Source organism: Globicephala melas, chromosome 5, assembly GCF_963455315.2.
Source record: "Globicephala melas chromosome 5, mGloMel1.2, whole genome shotgun sequence".
In the NCBI taxonomy this organism is placed as follows: domain Eukaryota; kingdom Metazoa; phylum Chordata; class Mammalia; order Artiodactyla; family Delphinidae; genus Globicephala; species Globicephala melas.
Genome location: NC_083318.1, coordinates 73,624,117 through 73,646,401, shown reverse-complemented (window position 1 = coordinate 73,646,401; position 22,285 = coordinate 73,624,117). Strand labels below are relative to the sequence as shown.

The 22,285-nt window shown below is 43.7% G+C and overlaps 1 pseudogene; it reads left to right on the top strand.

The window, feature by feature from the left end:
- Positions 1-382: 382 nt before the first annotated feature.
- LOC132597294 (oligosaccharyltransferase complex subunit OSTC pseudogene) lies at positions 383-1,236 on the top strand (annotated as a pseudogene).
- Positions 1,237-22,285: the final 21,049 nt, after the last annotated feature.

The window sequence follows — 22,285 nt, the reverse complement described above, 5'->3', positions numbered from 1 at the left end:
AAGTCAAAAAATCGTTGCAGGGGGCTTCCCTGGTGGCGCAGTGCTTGAGAGTCCGCCTGCCGATGCAGGGGACGCGGGTTCGTGCCCCGGTCCGGGAAGATCCCACATGCCGTGGAGCGGCTGGGCCTGTGAGCCATGGCCGCTGGGCCTGCACGTCCGGAGCCTGTGCTCCGCACAGGAGAGGCCACAACAGTGAGAGGCCCGCGTACTGCAAAAAAAAAAAACCCATAACGGAAAAGAATATGAAAAAGATTATGTATATGTATAACTGAATCACTTTGCTGTCCAGCATAAATTAACACAACATTGTAAATCAACTATACTTGAATAAAACAAATTTTTTAAATAATTTAAAAAATAATTGTGGAATGCCTCCCCTGCCATGACCAACACGGAGGCTTTGTACCGAGTCCTCTTCTTAGTGTTCGAATGACCCAGTCCGAGGCTGAAGAAGCCACCCTGGGTGCACATTGCCATTGACCGCGATGGTGTGCGCTCTGGTGGTGGTGTCTTACTTCCTCAACGCCGGAGGAACAATTTATGACGTTACTGTCGAACCTCAAGTGTTGGCTCTGTGACTGATGAGCACGGGCAGCAGAGGCCCACAGCTTTCTTGGCCTAGGGAGTAAATGGACGATATAGTATGAAGGACTCACATCCAGCTTTCTGTCTACAGTGGGAGGTTTGGGTTTCATAATCCTCGACTGATCCAAGGCACCAAACACTCCAAAACTAAATAGACTTCTTTTTTTTTAATATTTTTTTTAAAATATAAATTTATTTACTTATTTATGATTTTTGGCTGCGTTGAGTCTTCGTTGCTGCACGCGGGCTGTCTCTAATTGCGGCAAGCGGGGGCTACTCGTCTTTGCGGTGCGTGGGCTTCACATTGCAGTGGCTTCTCCTGTTGCGGAGCACGGGCTCTAGGCACGCAGGCTTCAGTAGTTGTGGCACACGGGCTTCCGTAGTTGTGGCTCGTGGGCTCTAGAGCGCATGCTCAGTAGTTGTGGCGCACTGGCTCAGTTGCTCTGCAGCATGTGGGATCTTCCCGGCCCAGGGCTCGAACCCGTGTCCCCTGCATTGGCAGGTGGGTTCTTAACCACTGCACCACCAGGGAAGCCCCAGACTCCTTCTTGTATTCACTGGATTCATCTGTGTTCTGTTGAGTTTTCTCATGGCTAAGTATTCATGAGAATGAAACTGCCGGGCAATCTGATGGGTGAGAGTGCCTTTTGAGAATAAATCAATGGATACTGGATTTGCTCCTGTTAATGAAGTTTTAAAGGCTATACCAACCCTCTGATTTGAAATATGGAAAAGGATGAATGAAAAGCAACAGAAAAGAAGCATCTAGTGAAAACACAGGAAGCATATTAAAAGCTTGGACTAGAATGTCTTCTTGGTATCAAGGAGACAGGCTTACAACAGAATCTTTTCTGCTGGTCTATATTGACGTGCCGGTGATGTTACCTGGCATTTTCTTCTTCATGTTTCGTTTCTTAAAGAAAATATACTCCATTTCTACAGCTATCATATTGAATAAAGTAATTACTTTTTACAAACCCCTTAACATTTTTGGGGAGATGACATTTCTGACTTTCGGAAATTAATGTAAAATCAGGAAGGAAGATCCCATCAGGTGAGAGCCCTGGACAGCTGATTAGCTTTCCCTGTGGTGCTTTGCCTTTAAACAAAGTGTGCGATGGTACATTATTCCAGATACGTATGTAAGACTGCTTCCTGTACAATAAGATGTGTGAAACAAGCAGAAATAATTTTTCTAATTAAAAATAAAAATGATAGTAATCATATGTGCTGTTTTTACCACGGAACATGTACAATGAATGTTTAAAAGATGGAGGAAGACAGATTTAGTTCATTCTCCCTTTTCCTCAAATAGATTAAATCGACCTCCTTATCAGAGCATATTAATAAGAAATCAGGAACTCAATGCCATACAGAGGACAGGACTGGCTGTTTGCTGAGGGGTTACTGCTGTCTGGGAACTCACTTGACCTGTGAGATACCTGAGCCCATCGGTGACATAACTCCATAGGAGGAATCTGTCACACACACACTGTACTGATAAATACTGCATCTGAATGAAGGTACATCTATACCCTAAATCATTTAAAATTAGAATGAAAATAAATAACAACAGCAGCCGCAGCACCTCCCCTACAAAAGGATGAATTGCTTAAATTTCAGGTGGTTGAGTTAGTTGTGAATTGGGCACTTCTATTCTCAGGGTCCTTGCCCGGTTCTAAGGTTAATTAGATGGTACCTGCAGTTACAGAGACCATTTCTCCTTTAACAATACCACTCCAACTTTCATTTATCTTTTTCAGTTTCCTGCTCACTTGAAAATCTGTTGAGAAGAGATTATAGGCTTGATGGATTCGTTAAAAAAGGGAAAAAATAAGATAACAGCAGTCCTACTTCACATTCAGCCCATTGAAGAAAGAAGCATGAAAGCCCTAAGGTAGATTGTCTGAGCTCAAGCATTCAACGGGGATTCAAAGTACTTCTCAGTCAATCTATAGTCTCTACCAATCCTTGGCCTTTCGTGGAAGATGGGTAATGGCAATGGAAGCCAAGCATGTGTCCTCTCTATAGCCTCCCACCCCAATATTAACTTACTGTGACAACAGAAACTCAAGGGGAAACATTATCCAATAGAATTTGCCAAGTGTCAAAATGTGATAGAACTTTGTATCACTTACGTATTACCAAAATAATTCTGTACAATAAATCACCCTACAGCTTAGTGGCTTAAAAGAGCAACCATGTTTGAGTTCTCAGCTGAGCAGATCTGCTCACCTGCGCCTGCTCAGCTCATCTTGACCGGGCTCACCCATGCATCTGTGGTCAGCTGGTGGTTGGCTGGGGGCTGAGCCTCTGCTGGGCTGACTTGGCCCTAATCCACATGGTCTCTCATCCTCCGGCAGGCTGGTGCAGGCTATTGTGGTTGTGCACACAATCTCTGAGGACAAGCTCTGAGCCCTAAGCTCGGAATTGACACACCATTGCTTCTGCTGCATCCCGCTGGCCAAAGTATAACAGGAGCACAGCCCAGATTCCAGGGATGGTGAACAGATTGTATTTCTTAACGGGAATAGTTGCAAAGTCACATTGCAAAGGGTGAGGATACAAGGAGGGGTAAAACATTGGGGTCACATTTGCAATCAACCTACCACAAGCTGGAAACGTGGTGTGTGAAATAAGCGACAGCAATTGCGAAAAACGTTTCGTTGTTGAAATGGTTTTGAGACAGCGTAAATCATAGGATTTTCATCAAAATAGGAGCTAAAAAGGCTCAAAATTTTAATCAAGGACCATCTGAGAAGACATCTACCACAACCACATCAGATCTTGCTCCTGACCCCCCATCCAGAGGGTTTTCCTCCCCACAAGGTCTCCTGATCTCAGTATTTTTCTAACACAATCAAGTTTTGACATAACTTGGTCAATTATTCTGTACCTGAGAAACACTCTTTTAGATACAACTCCACAAATTCATATTCAAAATCGCATACATACAATTTACCTTGCAATTTATATTGCAACCATGGGCGGCTGTATATGTGAAAGAACAAAGATGGACCGAGAATACGAAATGGTTACATTCAGATGATGAGATGGTTGTGTTTTTCTCATTTTTCAAAATGGTCTTTAAAGCTGGGGTTACACTAACAATAAAAAAGGAGGAGACGTAAATAAGTTGAAAGCAAAGATTAACGAGCATTTATCTTTAATAGTCTACACATTGTACAACAGCAAAAACTCTGTATTGTCTTTTCATCTTATAATCCTTGAGGCTGACAATGAAATATTCAAATGCCAGGAAACACAAAAGCAGTTCAGAATTACACTTGAGGAAGAGTTATGTGACTCCACTATCATTACTTAATTCATGCAAAGTGCCTTAAATAAGTCGTTTTATCTTCATCTTGTGATTTTTTTATTTAGTAGAGCTCTATGAAGGTGTCTAATGATGACAAACCAGCAGGACCCATGTGCTGAAGCATATCTAACAATGCAATTACAGTAATTTGAAAAGAAATAACAAAAGAATAATCATGGTTATATATTCTCTGGGTGGTTTTGAATACAAATGCAAAAATGTGGGTAAATGTCACAATTAATGTATCTGAAGCCAAAAAAAGAAAAACGTGTCTCAGTAGGAAACAGTTTAGCTTAGAGCGTCAAATAATCAAGTTAACCTAATGTAACAGCAAAGGAAACATATTTCATATTTTGTTTTCCAGAGTTTAGCATAAAGCTTTTAATCAGAAGCTTAACAAAAGAATGCAGCACTGTCTGAATCAGAAAAGTAGTTTTTGCTCTTAAAACTACTTTGTAGCTTGTGAGAGGTGAATTGATGATTCCATCCTATTCTTAGATCCCGCCCCTGCCTCGTACTTCCCTATGAAGACCAGAAATAACCACAGCAAGAACATTTTATATCCATGCCTTGCTGATTCTTTTTCAAAGTATTTTTGCTTACATTTTCTCATTTAATACTCTTCCAACCCAGTGGATTAAATAGCACAGACATCAACATCCCCCATTTTACTAACGAAGAACCCAAGACACAAGTAACTCCTTCAAGGACATGTAGTGGGTAAATGGCAGGACCGGTTAGGATCACCTTTATGAGCAGCAGGAAAGGAGGGCACTGGGAGATGACACCTACTACTAAGAAAAGATATATAATATTACACACTTGTTAGAAATCAAAACTACAAGCAAAAAGAAGATCATTTAAAATGCCCGTAATTCCCACTTAATGGAGAGAAAACACGTGTAGCACCTTGGAGTAACTCCTTCGGGATACAACAACGTTTGCTTCCTATTTCACCGAGCAAGTTGAAGCAATAAGAAGAGAACCTCTACATTCTCCCCCGCCATCTCCCAGCCCCACGCGTGTGCCCACATGCTTTGCCTTCCCTGGTACAGAGGATGAACTGTCTGGTCCTAACGCCACTGTCTCCATTCTACACTCCATCCAACTTCCTTTCACCAGCTCAAAGGTTCACTCTGAAATTCACTTCTTATCAATTGTTCCCCCCATTCCATCAGTAAGCAAACATACTGTAATCTCTCCCATCTGAAACAAAGAAACGAATAATGAACAAACCTGTGTTGCCCCGACATCCCTCTTTCACTTCGGCTCCGTTTCTCTGCTCCCCTTTAGAGCACGCCGTCTTTAAAGAGTTATTTAACACTTGCTATTGCTCTATCTAGATGGAATTTGAATTTTTTGAGGTGTTATTAATTTATGATCATGGACACAAATATAGTTATTGTTTTAGGTGAAATTAGAGTGAAAAGCAGCATAGATAATATTCTCAGGTCGTATGTTGAATTATCAGGATCCACATTTATTAATGACTTTGACCTAAATGTAATTGTCAGTTAACTCTGTTGGAGAGAATTGATGTTTGTATATTATTCAGTTTACTTCATCTAAAATAAACAAAATGTCTTTCTGGCAAAAAATAAAGTGTTATTTCGACTCTAGCTCCCGCTATCTCTTGAACACATTTTATAGAAGTTCTCTTCTATAACATTATTTTTAATGAATATCTAAGATTCCATTGTATAGATGGATATGATTGTTTATGCAGCATTGTCAAATATTTAGATGGCTTCCATTTTTTTTTTCAGCCTTATGACTACTAGGTTAGGTTTATTTAAAGGTCTGAATCTGATTTCCAGTATGTAGCCACCAACCACATGCAGCTACTGGGCACTTAAAATGTGGTTAGTCAGAACTGAGATATATTGTAAGTATAAGATACCAGATTTCTGAGGCTTGGTATGTAAACTATCTTATTAACAATTTATTATATGTTGAAGTGATCATATTTTAGATATATTAGGTTAAATAACATTGTCAAAATTAATTTCACCTGGTTCTTTTTGCTTTTTCGACGTGACCACTAGCAAATTTAAAATTATATATGTGGCTACTAGCAAATTTAAAATGACATATGTGGCTACTAGCAAATTTAAAATTACATATGTGGCTCACATTTGCATCTCTCATTATATTCCTACTGGACAGTGCTAGCCTAGACTCTTGAGGGTGGACACTGAAATTTCATTCATTATTCATTCCTTTGTGCTAACCAGCCATTCTTTCAGAAATCAATACAATCCAAGGCCCCTAGCCTTTCATCTTACAGTCTTTTTTTTTTTAATTGGAGTACAATTGTTTTACAATGTTGTGTTAGTCTCTGCTGTACAACGAAGCGAATCAGCTATGTGTATACATATATCTCCTCCCTCTCGGACCTCCCTCCACCCCCCATCCCACCCGTCTAGGTCATCACAGAGCACCAAGCTGAGCTCCCTGTGCTATACAGCAGGTTCCCACTAGCTAGCTATTTTACACGTGGTAGTGTATATATGTCAGTCCTAATCTCCCAATTCATCCCACTCTCATCTTACAGTCTTAATTTGTTTGATTTGATGCTTCTTCCAACTGACTTAGGGAAATAAGAATTTTTATGTTGTTATATACAAAAAGTAGCTTTTGCGTTTTACACGCCTATTCTAATACTGTTTGTGTCCTGTTGGCGTCTCCAGTCTACGGTCTTGTGGTCCTTTCTCAAAGAGGTAGATCCTGCTGTAAAATCATGCAAGAAGAGGTAGGTGCTCTATTGATCATCCCACTTGGAATGTGGGCCCTAGGCAGGCAGGTGGGGAGACTCATTTCTCATTCATGAAAATGCTCTCCTATCAGAGGTTTAAACATGCCCCCTGGCCATGACCAAGGTTAAAGAAACAGGCATCTCTTTATTTTTTATATTTTTATTTTAATTTATTTTTGGCTGCGTTGGGTCTTCGTTGCTGCGAACGGGCTTTCTCTAGTTGCGATGAGCGGGGGCTACTCTTCGTTGCGGTGTGCGGGCTTCTCATTGCGGTGGCTTCTCTTGCTGCGGAGCACGGGCTCTAAGGCACGCGGGCTTCAGTAGTTGTGGCTCGTGGACTCTAGAGCACAGGCTCAGTAGTTGTGGAGCATGGGTTTAGTTGCTCTGCTGCATGTGGGATCTTCCTGGACCAGGGCTCGAACCCGCGTCCCCTTCATTGGCAGGCAGATTCTTAACCACTGCGCCACCAGGGAAGCCCCAAGTGTCTCTTTAAAGGAGTCAGAGCTGAATACGAATAAGCTGAGATTTACAGGCTGACGTATGTGGTTCATATTATGTATTTACCCACTTTCAGCTTCCATTTCCTTTTCTCCTTATTTGTACTAAAACAAAGTTATAAAAATAAAATTAAATGATGGATATAGATATACTGATACATATTTGATATATATTGATATATATTCAGATACATATATGAAATAAATATATATAGCTATATAGCTGACATACATGAAATGGTTTATATTTATCTATAAATATGTACATATCAATAGATAGAGATATATAAATTGATATCTATTAGGTACAGATATCAATAAGCAGACATCAGTTTATATATCTCATAGGTACAGTTCTCAGCCCACAGCAGATTCTCCACAAATGCTAGCCCATCACACGCACACATGCATGCACTCCTAATCACTGGCCTTTTTTTCACACTTAAGAAAGTAAGAACCAGCTGATTTAAATTATAATCCTCTGCCAGTGCTCACGCCTGAAGAACTGGTACTTGCAGACCCTGGGAAGCCTTCTCAGCCGGCTGGGAGACAGAAACAGTAGTGTGAGGCTTTCCCAGGCACTTGGCTTGCGTCAGGCAGATGCCCACAAACCTTGCATTCATAGAGTGCCCAAGGTCAGGCTGCGGCAGCAGAGCAAACTGGAGATAACTGGGTCTTTCATGTACTTAGACACTGAATAGAATTTCTGGGGTTCTTTTCCCCTCTCTGGGAAGGCTGCTCTTTGCAGCAATAAATAAAATTTGTAAATGTGGACATGAATTTAGAAAATATGTGGATAGTACCCAGGTTTCATCAATGGATACCAAAATTGGCCTCACTGGCTCTATGGTTTAGAAATGATGTTACTCGTGAGGCATCCAAGCACGGCAGCTAGGACGCCCGATTTTCTCAGAGTGACTGTCACCTCCATTTCAAATATCTATCCCAGATCATAGTAGTGGCTACCAGAGTATCCTCTGGTGGGGCACGGGGTGCAGAGCCAACTGGGTAAAGGGAATCACTATATGGTGACGGATGGAAACTAAATTTTCGGTGGTGAGCACACTGTAGGGCATACAGAAGTAGAAATATCATGCTGTACACATGAAACTCATATAATGTTATAAACCAATGTCACCTCAATAAAAAATAAATCTAAACACACACACACACACACACACACTACTCGGTCCTGTCAGACCCCCTATTTCAAATATTCTGTGAGGCTGTGTGTCAATCAGGCTGTGTCCTGGTTTGGGTCTTTGAAAATACGGTCACCAGTTAGAGACAGAGGAGAAAGTAGGACATCCTTTTCTTCTCAGACTTAAAAGAAAATTATTTATTACAAAAACAACATCCTAGCAAGCAACGTGACCAGAAATTTTACTGAAAGAAAAATTCACCCCTGAACCAAACATACCAAGAAATCAAAATATTTTCTTTTTTGGATGTGCCCTTCGCCATCCCTCATTTGTGAAATATTTGTGATCCAGCATTAAACAAACAAAACAAAACAAAAAACCAGGCAATGCCAAGGCTATGTGAGTTCCCAGACCTGCACTCTCCCACCCTCTTGGCTGGCTCTTCTACCAGATATATAGATGCAAACCATGGGATGCTGTCTCTTCCTCCCCAGCCCACCTGCAGATGGTCCAAATGAACCCCCCCAACTCTCCATCAATCAATGTTTCAAAACATCACCTACTGCGTGTTCAGCGCTCTTCTAGACACAAAGGCGGGTGTAGGAAAGAAATAGAGAGCCTGGTCCTAACTCTCCAGGGGCATTGCCATGGCAACAGGAAGGGGGTGGTAGAGCGGTGGAAAAGGGCACAGTTTCAGTGAGAGGCCAGGGCCCAACTGGGGTGCTTGCCCCATTTCGTGTGTACAGGATGCAGCTGCCTTCTTTGTTCTTTGTGAATGAAGCCACCGATTGTAGTTTCTGGGGCAGTTTCCCAAAAGTGTGTCATGAGAAAGAGGCAAGATGTTAATGTGCTGAGCAGAAAAAAACAATTCCACGGCCAGATGAGTTGGGACACGAGAGTTAAAGAAAAACAAACAGGTCTCTTTCTGCGGAAGATCTCAGGGCATTTTCTCTCCTGAGGGGCAGCATGAATCTCAACGAGGGCACTGAAGCTCGCTGCGTTTCCCAAGCTTGCGTGGACACAGAGGAGAACATCTTCAGGAAGCAGCATCTAAGGAATTCATTTTGGGAACTGCAGCTGCAGAACATTCACTCTCACGCCTGCCGAAGACCGTATACCAGATTCTCCCAGGTATTTCTAGGTCAGAGGAAGCCATTTTCTTGCCTTCCTTCCCATGCCTGGAAAATGGTGGAACTGAAGGGAAATAAGATGTTAGGCCAGAGAACACCCGTGCAGAGAGGCCCAGGAAGGACTGAGAAGGAAAAGGATGCAATAAGAGATGCCACTTATGGAGCACTTTCTCTGTGTCCTGCACTGTCGTCGCAAAGGAGTTACGGGGTCACAGCTACTGTTATAACCAAGACTGACGGTAGCCCCCAAACAGAAGGTTCCATGGCCACCTTCCTGAGGTGTCAGAGAAATCCCAGCCTTTCCCCCATTGCCTCCTGTTTCCGAATACCCTCTTCACAGTGTCGATGGGGGCCTGGGGAATGAGGTCACAGAAGGCTCTGTGGTTCACCCTTCTAGGATGACTTAGGCTGTTCTCTTCCCTCCAAGCTTCCTCCTGTATCTCCTGAGGTCACTCATTCTTCTTCCCTCTAGTCCAATGGTTCCCAACCTTGGCTGCACGTTAGAATCAGCTGAAGTTGTTTAAAAAAAATTCCAGGGGCCAAGCCTCAACCCAGACAAATGAAGTCAGAATCTCTGGGCCGGGGTGGGGTGGGGGGTGGGGGGACAAGGCGGGGCTGGAGAGACTCAGGCATCAGTAATTTTCACTTTTTTTTTTTTTTTTTTTTTGCGGTGCACGGGCCTCTCACTGTTGTGGCCTCTCCCGTTGCGGAGCACAGGCTCCGGACGCGCAGGCTCAGCGGCCATGGCTCACGGGCCAAGCCGCTCCGCAGCACGTGGGGTCCTCCCGAACCGGGGCACGAACCCGTGTCCCCTGCATCGGAAGGCAGACTCCCAACCACTGCGCCACCAGGGAAGCCCAGGCATCAGTAATTTTAACAGCTCTTCAGGTGTCCAATTTGCAACCAATGTAAAGAACCACTGACATAGTCCAAGGACAGAATTCTATCTTTTAGCAATCCTGTCTCTCAGGAAGCAGATTCCTTTTCATCTGGAACCCAGCAAATCCTTCATTTGGAGCCCCAAGTGTTCTCTCCAGGGTACCTAAATCCTAGTTTACTGGTGTCTCTCAATTATGACCAAAGAATTTTCTGGAACTATCATGTTCTCTGCTCTGGGGCTCCAGCTTCACTTTAGTTCCTCTGACATCCCTACAGTTCAATCACTACATTAGCGGGCATAGTTAGGCAGGCAGAGCGCCGTGCCTGCTTCTAAGAGCTTTGCCGCGCAATGATTCTTGCCAATTCCCGAGTTCTATTACTAACCCCAATTTCACCATCTTGGTACCATCAACCCACATTCCTGCTAGGAGTGACACCCCCAGACACTCACCTCCACCATTTCTCTTCTCAGAGAAGCCTAAGTGCAGAACATTAGCTCCTCTGTAAGAATTTAGTCTGTGATTAGAAGGCTGCAGTAGGCTGCCCCCTGGAATTTTGGGAAATGAATAGAAAATGTCACCTTACCTAAAATGGAAAGTAATGGAATCAATATAAAACAGATAAAGCAGCCTTTCTGATCTCATCTAAATAACCTACTTTAAAAGATAGATTTGTAAGGTCAGTACAAATGAGAGTCAACCCAAGTAAAAAAATCAGATGATTAAAGTGTAACTTTAAGTCTGGGATGGATTTAACACAAAAACAAAAAATTCTAAAACAGTATTCTTTAAGTGGAGAAGACAAGACAATCTGGGGTATAGAAAAAAAAATTACTATTTCAATTTAGATTCAATTTAATTTAGAGGAATAAATAAATCTCCATTTTAATATACAAATTGGTAGTAGTACATGTATATACTTTATAAATAAATAAACATATATAGAGTTTGCACTCAAAAAGTTTTAATCATAGGGGTGCACAATAAAAAACGTTTGGATATTACTGTTTTAAATAATTACATTATAAAATCTCAATATACATAGAAAGCTAGCGTTCAGCTTGGAATGAGAAGAAGAAGGTGAAAACAACAAAAGTTGGTCAGTATTTATCCAGCACCGCTGAGAAACCATGCCCTGCCCGGAAGAATGCCTATCAGACACTTATCAAAGTTGTCCAGCTATTATGGCTTACATGTCAATTCCTTAGAGCCAGTCCCCTGTACCTGCAGTGGTACTCACAAGGCAACCTGCTGGTAGTAACCTGACTTCTCATGTAGACTTTCCTACAGGGAGATCATGTATAAACCAGCCAACTCCTGATTCCAGGTCTGTCTGGAGGCATTGTAAATTTATAAAATAACTCCTGACTTACCAGGTGGTTTGCTGGTTTGGGCTAGTAAGTTGGGTAGTTGTAAGTCAAGTCTCCTGAGGCTGATCACCTCTGAGGGAACATGAGACCCTGGGCATCTCTGAAGTTCTTTCCTGAGCACCATCTTGATGCACCGCTTGACACGTATGGAACTTGATTTGTCTGAATCCCAGACACATCAGGTTTTCCTAGTCCACTTACGTTTTAGGAAAGGAAAATAGGTCTCATTGTTAGGAGCCTAGGAGTAGAACCACAGACACTGCAGGACACACAAAATGAAGTATCGGTGGAAACAATCCAAATATCCATCATCTGACAAATGGATAAATAAGATATGGCATATCAATACATGGGATTATGCACCACTATATATAAAATAAACAAGAAGGATTTACCATAGAGCATAGGGAATGGTATTCAACATCTTGTAATAACCTATAATGGAAAAGAATCAGAAAAAATATATATGTATAACTGAATCACTTTGCTGTACACCTGCAACTAACACAATATTGTAAATCAACTATACTTCAATTAAAAAATACAATGCATTATTTGGTCATCAAAAGAAATAAAGTTCTGACATATGTTACAACACGGATGAACCTTGAAGACGTCATAAGTGAAAGAAGCTAGTCACAAAAGACCACATATTATATGATTTCATAAGTATGAAATGTCCAGAACGGAAATCTATAGAGGCAGAAAGTGGATCAGTGGTTGCCATGGCTGATCAAGATTCTGAAGAAGATTCTGGTGAGGAAGGGGGATGAGAGCTAAGGAATATGGGGCTTCGTGCTGGGGTGATGAAAATGTTCTAAAATTAACTGTGGTGATGTCTGCACGTATCTGTAAACATACTAACAACCATCGAGTTGTACACTTTTTTTTTTAACATCTTTATTGGCGTATAATTGCTTTCACTTTGTTATAAAGCAGAAACTAACACACCATTGAGTTGTATACTTTAAATGGATGTGTATGGTATATAAACTGCATCTCAGCTCTTTAAAAAAAAAAATGAAGCATAAGGTGAAGAGGTGATCAACAGTTCCTATGGGTCTCCTCACTGGGATTTTTTATTTCCCCCGGTCACTGTTTTGCTTCCTGGAATTACTCTCTATGTACAAAGAAGAAAATCTGAAGGCTCATGAGATTAAGAGTCCCCATAAAGGGCCGTGGGGCTGACAGCCCACACCTCAGTTCATGGTAGAAAAGGGAGCTGGGGGCAGAGGAATTGTGATCCCTACCTCATACCTCTCTGTAATCCCCATAACCCCAATATGACAGATATTTCACAATCAGAAGAAACTCAGAAAATTCCAGCAAAGCTGATAATCTGGATTTTTGAAATATCCACCCAATCTGCATAAGAAGATTTAGAATCATAGAATTTCAGACCTGGAAGAGCTCACAGAATTCGAAGATTTAAGTTAACCCTTTTATTGTATAGGCAATTTGACAAGCTCCCCTCCCCACAGGATATGGGGTAAAACTTCCTCTGTCTTCTCACCCCCAAACCTGCCCACAGAGAGTCCATTACCCACCTTCCCAGGGTCCTTTGCTTTGTCTTACTCTCTTCTCTCCTCTCCCCGCAGACACCTCCCAGTTCAGAAAGTTTGAAATTGCCTTCCTATGTGGCAGGAAATTGAATTGGTCATAGCCTCCATTCTCCTAGCTCTGTAGTTATAGGAAAAAATATATATATATACGCTCAGTCCTCCAAGCCCCACTACTGAATAATTAAAGACTTTTGGAATTTGCGAAAATATGTTATTTTTTCTCTCAAGGGCCTGGCTCTTGCAATTCAATGTGTGATTTTCCCAAATCAGGCATTAAGAGTCTATTTTGGCCATCAGATCCTCAACTTTGGGGGATTCCCTGGTGGTCCAGTGGTTAAGACTCTGTGCTCCCATTCAGGGGACCGGGTTTGATCCCTGGTCAGGGAACTAGATCCTGCTTGCTGTAACTAAAAGCCCACATGCCTCAACTAAAGATCCCACGTGCCGCTACTAAGACCCAGCGCCGCCAAATAAATAAATAAATATTTTTTTAAAAAATCCTTAACTTAATCTCCTTATTTCTCTGTGCTTTCCAAATAAAAAATCCTGACCCTCTCTGAGGGAATGTGCCTCTGGTTGAATATCTGGAAATATACCAAATGTACCCAAAAAATGTGTCCCCAAAAAAGCATAGTTTCATTTATACAGCTATAAACAGCCCATAGAATGTATATATATGTATAACTGAATCAGTTTGCTGTACAGCAGAAATTAACACAACATTGTAAATCAACTCTACTCGAATAAAATAAACTTAGAAGACAAACAAACAAAATAACCCATAGCTAAAGTTTTCGCTTTGAAAGTTTGAGTCTATGACTTTCACCAGCCCTTGGTCTTCAGTGCTCCTTCGACGGCAATGGACCAACTTCACCACCACCAATTCTTCAGTCTTCCCATAAACTCCTAGGTGGCACCTCCTCCTCCTTTCTCCCTCCCCTTTCCTTTTCTCCATACGGATGGGCAATGGTCTTCCAAAACCATCTTCCAGTGGGTTGCCAATAGGAGAATAGAATAGTCACATGGCCCCAGAGTCCGGAGTCACAGCCTAAAACGAGTCTATAAATGCTTTGAAATTGCTTGTTTTTGTCTTCAAGATTCATACACATGCTCCATGCTCCTCCAAAACTTACCACTATTTCTTTTAGATATTAAAAATACGTTTTAAATGACATATTGAAAACACTTAGCTTCTTCTCTTAATCTCCAAATAAAATTGGCCCTCCATTATAAAGCACTACTTTGATCCTGTCACTTCTAATAGACCCTGGCACATTGCTGAGTGCCCCCAGTGATGGACACAAGCTTTTGAAAATGGGTAGATGGTTCGCCAATACTAAATCTGTGTTGCCACCGGGTATTTCAAGGCACAATAGCTCTGAGCATATCAGGGAGTTGAGATAACATTTGTGAAATAAATTAATGTGGAAGAGAAAATAAAGAACCAGCCACTTTGGGCAGGGCTGAAGACCTCTTCGGAAAATGGTAAAGGGTAAAAATTGTTTCGCTCGTTGTTCAGAATCAACACCAGCCTTTCATCATTTACTGCAGGCACATATAATGTTTGCATCTTTGTAGCATATAATGGAACAGTACTTGGGGGATGGTAAGCCACCATATTAACCTTTGGGTGTCTCCAGTTCCAAATCATTCTAGAACATTCAGAGCAGGAATCATTTCACGTCTAGAGTTTCGGATCATAGATTTTCTCAGAACAGTAGAGAAGATAGCCCTTCTCACGTGGCAGTAAGGCCACAGACCTGGCTGTTCCAAGGCAGGAATAGCCTGCCCCTGCCAATTGGAAGAACTGCAGGGAAGAAAAGGGAGGAAAGGGTTGAGGAGGAAGGAAGATAAAAGGATGCTTGCCCTCTCCATCTTCGAACCCTTTCCCTAAGTGGGGGCATTGTATTTGTTTTCTATGCTGGGTAACAAATTACCACAAACTTAGTGGCTTAAAACAATATAAATTTATTATCTTAGTTTCCATGGGTCAGGAGCCCAGCATGTTTTAGCCAGTCCTCAGCTCAGGGTCTCACGGGACAGAAGTCAAGGTGTCAGCTGGCTGTATTTCTACCTGGAGGATCAACTAGGGAAAAATCTGCTTCAAAGCTCATTCCAGTTGTTAGTAGAATTCCTTTCCTTGCATCTGTAGGACTGGGGTCCCGTTGTCTTGCTAGCTGTCACCCAGGCATGACTCGCAGCAACTAAAGGCCGCCCTTGGCTCCTTGCCATGTGTCTCATGCTTCCAATCTCTCTGACTCCTCTGTCTCCGACCTCCAGATCTGGTTAAAGGGCTCATGTGAGTAGCTCTGGCTCACCTGGGTAGTCTCCATCTCTTAAGGTCAATAAACCTGCAAAATCCCCTCTGCAGCAGCACCTGGGTCAGTGCTTTACTGAATACTAGGAGGGTGAGTACACCAAAGGCTGGGAATCCTGGGGTCATCTTAGAGTTCTTCCCACCCCGGGGCAGAACCCCAAATATGAATGAGGAAGACTGAAAACATCTGGGCTAGCGCACACTTCCCCTGGCACCCCGTGGGAGGAGTTTCAAGCTTCTGGGAAAGGTCCACGCCTGATGCTGTCACTTCTAACATGACAAGGGCAGTGATGGGCGTTACGGAAGAGGGGATAATCGAGTGAGACTGAGGCAGCACTTCTGGCTCCCCAAGTCCTCCCCATGGTAAGCAGGTGACCAGAAGTGCCCAGGCCTATGGTGAAGGGGAGACAAGGAACACGTTCCAGGAGTCAGGCCCTTTTGCACACCAGGCTGCAGGCAGGCATGGCCTGAGCTCCTGGACCAAGTCTCCGTGGCTGGAAGACTGTGAAGCTGCTGCCCCAATGCCTCTGGTGGCCTCTGCTCTGTGAGCATCACGCCCACCTGCTGGGCCCAGCACCCAGGAAGCAGGGCCATCACCCCCCGACACACACAAAACAGATGAGCTGCTGTGAAGTTTGGGGTGGACTGCAGGGCAGCACTGAAAGGCTTTGGGCAGGGTCTCAGCTCCGGGGCCAGGGTAGGGGCGTTAATCAACAGACATTTACTTCTCACGGCTCTGGAGGCTGGGAGCCCACGATCAAGGTCCTGGCCCATTTGGTTCCTATCTGCAGGAGCATCGAGGGCTGGGGACCTGGCCTGAGGACAAAGCTTCAGGAGTGGAGTAGATGGAGACTTGGGGATCAAAGGCCCCAAATGAGAGCTGTGGCGGGAACCCAAACAGTCTCTGAAGCTGTCCAGTCCCGTTACCCTCAAAACAGGATCCAGAGAATTCCGCAGGGATCCAAAGGCCCGGGCTCCTCTTCACTGCTCTGAATCAGGTGAACCGTCTTCCCCATTCCAGCAGTGTCTTCCCGGAGAAGAGAGGGGGTTGGAAGCCTGAGCGAGCATCCCAAAGACACTGGGTCCTCATTATCCTGGGACAGAGGGGGATTCCCAGGCACGGGACTTTGAGTTTTAAAACTGGGAAAATCCTGGTGAACCAGGACAGCTGGCACCCTAGTCTGAAGAGATGGTCTAAATGATTAAATCGAGCTAAGATTTCGATTCAGTTGCACCAAATGGATTCACACGCACGCACGCACGCGCGCGCGCACACACACACACACACACATGCACTGCCCACCTCAGAAAAATCACATCAGTATAGAGATCTAACCAGCTGCATTTTCTTCACTCACCTAAAGTGTAGCGCTAGTAGATTTCCAATCCTGCTTTACCATTTTTCTAAGTGCTTGAGCCCATGCTCTCCTGCTTCATCCTCACATCAGCCCTGCAATACAGACAGAAAGAGCCTTTGGAGACCATATGAAAGGTGAGGTTAAGAGACGTGACTGGAAGCACACAACCAGTGAGTGCGCGGCGGGGTCAGCCCTGGAACCAGATCCTCTGACTCCCAGTTTTCAGCACACGATGACTCTTCGGAATCTACAAATTTGCCATTTATCTTTTTCAGGGATTTGCTTAAATTTCATTAATAAATTAAACCCTGCATATTCATGAATGTAAATTACTATTCACTGAGTGTCCATTCACGGTATGGCCAGGATAAGACCACAGGAAGGCATGGTCACGGCTGAACAGCAGCCCCCTGCAGTGCGGCTCACCTGCCCTCCTTTTGTGGATGACAATAGGAAAGGCAGAACAAAGAACAGGTCCAGCCAGAGCGCTATCTCTGTGTAATGCTTCCCCCTTGTGGCCAACTTGCTGCTTTGGACAGGAAGTCAAGAATTCTCCAAAGGTCTTGGGGATTACTTACCCACTCAGGTAAGGAGCATGGGTCTGGGTCTGGGTCTGGGTGGGCTGCCCCAGACCCCTGCCCAAAGATTTCACATGAAATTTGTACCCTGTGGATAAGGGAGCTGGAGGTTTGCCCACGAGAAATCTGGGTGTCCAAAGATTAAAACGCACAAAATGAAGTCTCTGACCTCTAAATTCCAGCCAGGAACTTTATCGTTGCTCGTGCGCTGACTTTCTAAGACACAGCAGTGCTTGGCTGCCAACAAAGGCTCATCGCATCTCAAGGATGTCAGTAGGTTGTAAGCAACAGCTGATGTCAAAGGATGGCTGGTGTGGAGAATTCGTTGGCGGTTAACCACCCTATAACCTTCATCAGACCTGCCATCAAACCCTCCTTGATGTTCTTATTCTTTCATGATGTATATATTTCTTCAATTTTATATAAACTTGAATAAAAGCATTTTTACAAACTGCCATTTTTACTTATAGAGAGAGAGGGCTTTAAGTACAGTCCCCTAGGACCCCTTGCCATCTCTAAGCCCCTCTTGTTCATTATCCTGGGGCCATCACAGACTACAGACTCATAAGAGCCGCCACAATCTCACTTACCCAAGGTAACCCAATTCAGGAACCTAGGGCATGATGAATAAGGGGGCATGTTTAGCTTGGTATAATGGAGCCTTGTTCTACACAGGTTCCAATAAAAGCAGAACCAGCCTAAGATGGAAGAGAGTGTCTGATGGTAGAAAAATGGGCAGGAAAATGGTGGAGGGAGAGGCAGAGGAATTAGCGGAAAATTCCTGGATTATTTTTCTGAAATCAGAAGCTTTGAGAAGATAGCGTAATGGAAACTGATGGGTTAAAAAAGGTTTCAGCTGAACTTGTCTCGCACTGGGTTTATATTTGTTGGTCCAGTGTAAGACTAGGGATGGGGATGCAGAGAGGGGTTGAAGTTGACATGGCAAAAACATTCCCATTGGGCTTCCCTGGTGGCGCAGTGGTTGAGAGTCCACCTGCCGATGCAGGGGACACGGGTTCGTGCCCCGGTCCAGGAAGATCCCACATGCCGCGGAGCGGTTGGGCCTGTAAGCCATGGCCGCTGAGCCTGCGCATCCGGAGCCTGTGCTCCGCAACGGGAGAGGCCACAACAGTGAAAGGCCCGCGTACAGCAAAAAAAAAAAAAAAAAAAAAAAATTCCCATTTATGTCCTTGATAGAAAACTCACTTTTCCTTGTCCCTCCAAGACAAGGTTGGAACCCCCTTTTACGTATATTCATAATGCCCTATCTTTCTACTTGCAGCTCTGATCAGAAGTCTTATGAAGTAACCATTTGGGTACTTACTATTTTGCTAAGTCTTTCCCCACCACTGAACTGTAAATGAGGACAGGAAGATCGACAAATACTTCTGAGTTAATGAGTAAATGAATGAAGGATTGTGTCATCGAATGAATATGTGCTAAGTGCTGCGCCAGGCACGGGGAGAACAGGAAGGAAAAAGACAGAGGGGGCCTACCTTCAAGGAACTTACAATTGAGCAGGTAATTAGAAAGCGGATGAAGGCTTCAAAGGACACATACAGTGAGCATCTGGCATGGTTTTGGAGTGCGTGGGTCTGAGACCTCAAATAATTCATGGCGATTCACTAAATGAAGAGGTAGTGGTCCAAGGAGAGAGCATTCCAGGCAGTGAGAACCGCCCCTGCCGATGTCTGAAATGGGAAAGAGCTTAGTTCATCAGCGAGACAAATGAGGCTGGGCCAGAGCGAAGGGGAGAGTGATGCAAAGTGATGTGGGCAGAGGCCAGATCACTCAGGGCCTTTTAGTCCTTGTTATTGACTTCTCCCTAAGGGCAATAAGAAGCCATCGATTGGCAGGAAGGTATGGAGTGACATAATTGGGCTGGTGGGGTTTTTTAATAATAATTTATCTGGCTGTTGTGAGTAGCATGTATTGGAGAGAGGGAAGAATGGACAAGGCTAGACCAGTCAAGAGGCTGTGGCCGCTGTCCAGGTGAGAGGTGATGGGGGATGACCTTATAGATGGTCGCGGAGATGGAGTGGAGGGAAGATTCAGGAGTGACTTAGGAAGCAGAACTTGGAGAGTGTAGGGAGCCAGGAGAAGGAGTCCAGGTGACATGCAGGTCTGGGGCTTGAGCATCCGGTACGTGGGCACTGGAGAAGGAGCAGGTGTCCAGGCTCATTCGGGGACCTCTTGAATTTGAGGGTCCTGTGTGTTTTCCAGGAAGAGCTATCAAATTGGTAATTGTGTGAATCTGGAGGCCAGGAGAGAGGACAGCACTGGAAAGAGAGAATATACTGACGGTAAGTGAAGCTAGGTGGGTTCAAGATAAGACAGGAGGAGGGATTGACTCCACCCAGCAGCCACTGAATAGACAGGCATTCGGTGACTGTGTGAAGACGATGCAGCAACTCTCCGTGTGTAACTCCTCTTGCATTTTGTTTTCTAATCTCTGTATTGTCCTGGGCAACAGATTGAATTCTCATATGTGGTAGAGGCTGCTAGTTGCCTACACCATATCCATTCTCCCTATATAACAAACTCCTATATTGTCAAGAGTCTCAGTGTGCCCAGCTAGAAAACATTTCCCAGCTTCCTTTGCAGATAGGAATGGCTAATGGGATACAAATGGAAGTTGTGGAATAAGACTCCTAAGGGGGTTGACTCAGCAAGGAGGCAAGTACCTTTTGCTCTTTTACCTTCCTTTATTTTCTCCCTGGAACTCGGGCCTGATGGCTGGGGCTCCGGTGGCCATCTTAGACCATGAGGTAATTATAAAGATGAAAGCCACACACAAAGGGTGGAGGAATGGACAGGAAGATAGTTTCTGGGTCTCTGATGCCTGTGGAGCTACTTACTATACCAGCCTAGGTGACTTCCAGGCTGCTTTGATGTGAAATTAGAAATGAACCTCTATACTATATAAGCTACTGATATTTCGATTTTGTGATGTATGCAGTCAAATGTAATCTAACTGATAGACGGTTCTTGTGATAATCAGACAAGACAGTGAATTCAAGAAGGAGACTGTAAGAATGCACAGGAAGGAATAAATCAGGCTAGGCTGGTGCATGAAAACGCTCTTTCATATAACATCAGGGAAAATTTCCATGTTTCCTACAATGTGTTGAACTGACAGTGCAACAACCAAAGCAGATCACCCGAAACACCTTCCCTTGGGACTCAGTAACCGAGCATCTTTGAGTCACAAGGGAATGTTAATTCCACATACAGAGAAGAAATACAGAAATAGTGCTCATTGTGATTAAGACCTATTTCAGACATTTCAGACAACTAGGAAAGTGCAGGTGTCTCCAGGCATGGGATGCACACTCATTCTGTACAAAGTTCCCTCGCAAAATTTCCCCAGAAAATAATTTTTAAAAATATGTATATAGGGGACTTCCTTGGCAGTCCAGTGGTTAAGACTCCGTGCTTCCACTGCAGGGGGTGTGGGTTCGATCCCTGGCCAGGGACCTAAGATCCCACATGCCATGTAGTGCAGCCAGAAAAAAAAAATGTACCTAAACCTCATGTTATTCTCAGTTCCCTCTGGTCCGCTAATTCTTCTGGAATTCTGTCTCCAGGTTGCCTGGCCAAAGGGGTGAGGGTTGAAATCCAGCCTAAACTTAGCTCCCAAAGTCTACCATGGGGTCAGGTCGGGTCACCCTGGAAGCAGTGGCACTTTTCATAATTTGTTCATTCAGAAGAGGCAACTTTTAGCAATTGATACAAAGATGCTTGCTCTGCTAGCTGGTTCCATGGTAGATACATGAGCCAACATTATTCCTTTCCTCTGAAAACCAGGTTGATTTAGATTGCATTCAAGAAGTTGAGGTCAGGGACTTCCCTGGTGGTCCAGTGGTTAAGAATCCGCCTTCCAATTCAGGGGACGCAGGTTGAATCCCTGGTCGGGGAACTAAGATTCCCACATGTCGCGGGGCAACTAAGCCTGCATGCCGCAACGACTGAGCATGCGGACCACAACTAGAGAGAAGCCCACACTGCACAACGAGGAGCCCGCGCAGTGCAGCAAAGATCCCACTAACCACAACTAAGACCCGATGCAGCCAAAAATTAAATAAATAAATAAATATTAAAAAAAAAAAGTTGAGGACTAGGAAAGCATATTAGGAGTCCCTCCGCACAGCAGGGAAGACGGATAAAGCTCTTTGAGACGTTGGTATAAAGGAAATTATTACAAGCAGACAGATATGGGTAATCCACAGCAGAGCCATATCCACTAAGTAAATGTAACCCCAAATGGAAGAAAACGTCTTACTTCCTACCAAGACCAAGGAAATGAGGATGTGGCCAAAAGGGGACATTTCAAAGAAGTTCCTTTAGAGTTTCTGTTGCTCTCTAGCATCCCCTTGTGGTACTTAAAACAATCTGCGGGACAGTGCCTCTATTCCAGGCCTGGTTCTTAACTGCAAGAGATTGGAACTATAAGACTCTGATACCCTGGATGCATTATACTCCCTACCCTAGGCACAAGAATCTTACAGATCTTTTAAGAAAAAGTTAACAGTAACCAAAATAAAACTAGCAATGAGTCCATTCCTGCACACCAATAAAACTCAATTCTTTAAGAGAACCAATTTGGTTAAGAATTTCAATCGTTCTCTCTCTGTCTCTGTCTTTGTCTCTCTCTCTCCATCTATCATCTATCTATCTATCTATCTATCTATCTATCTATCTATCTATCTATCTATCATCTATCTATCTATCTATCTATAATCTACCTATCTATCTATATCTTCATTCTCCAAACATTTAATAAGATCCTATTAT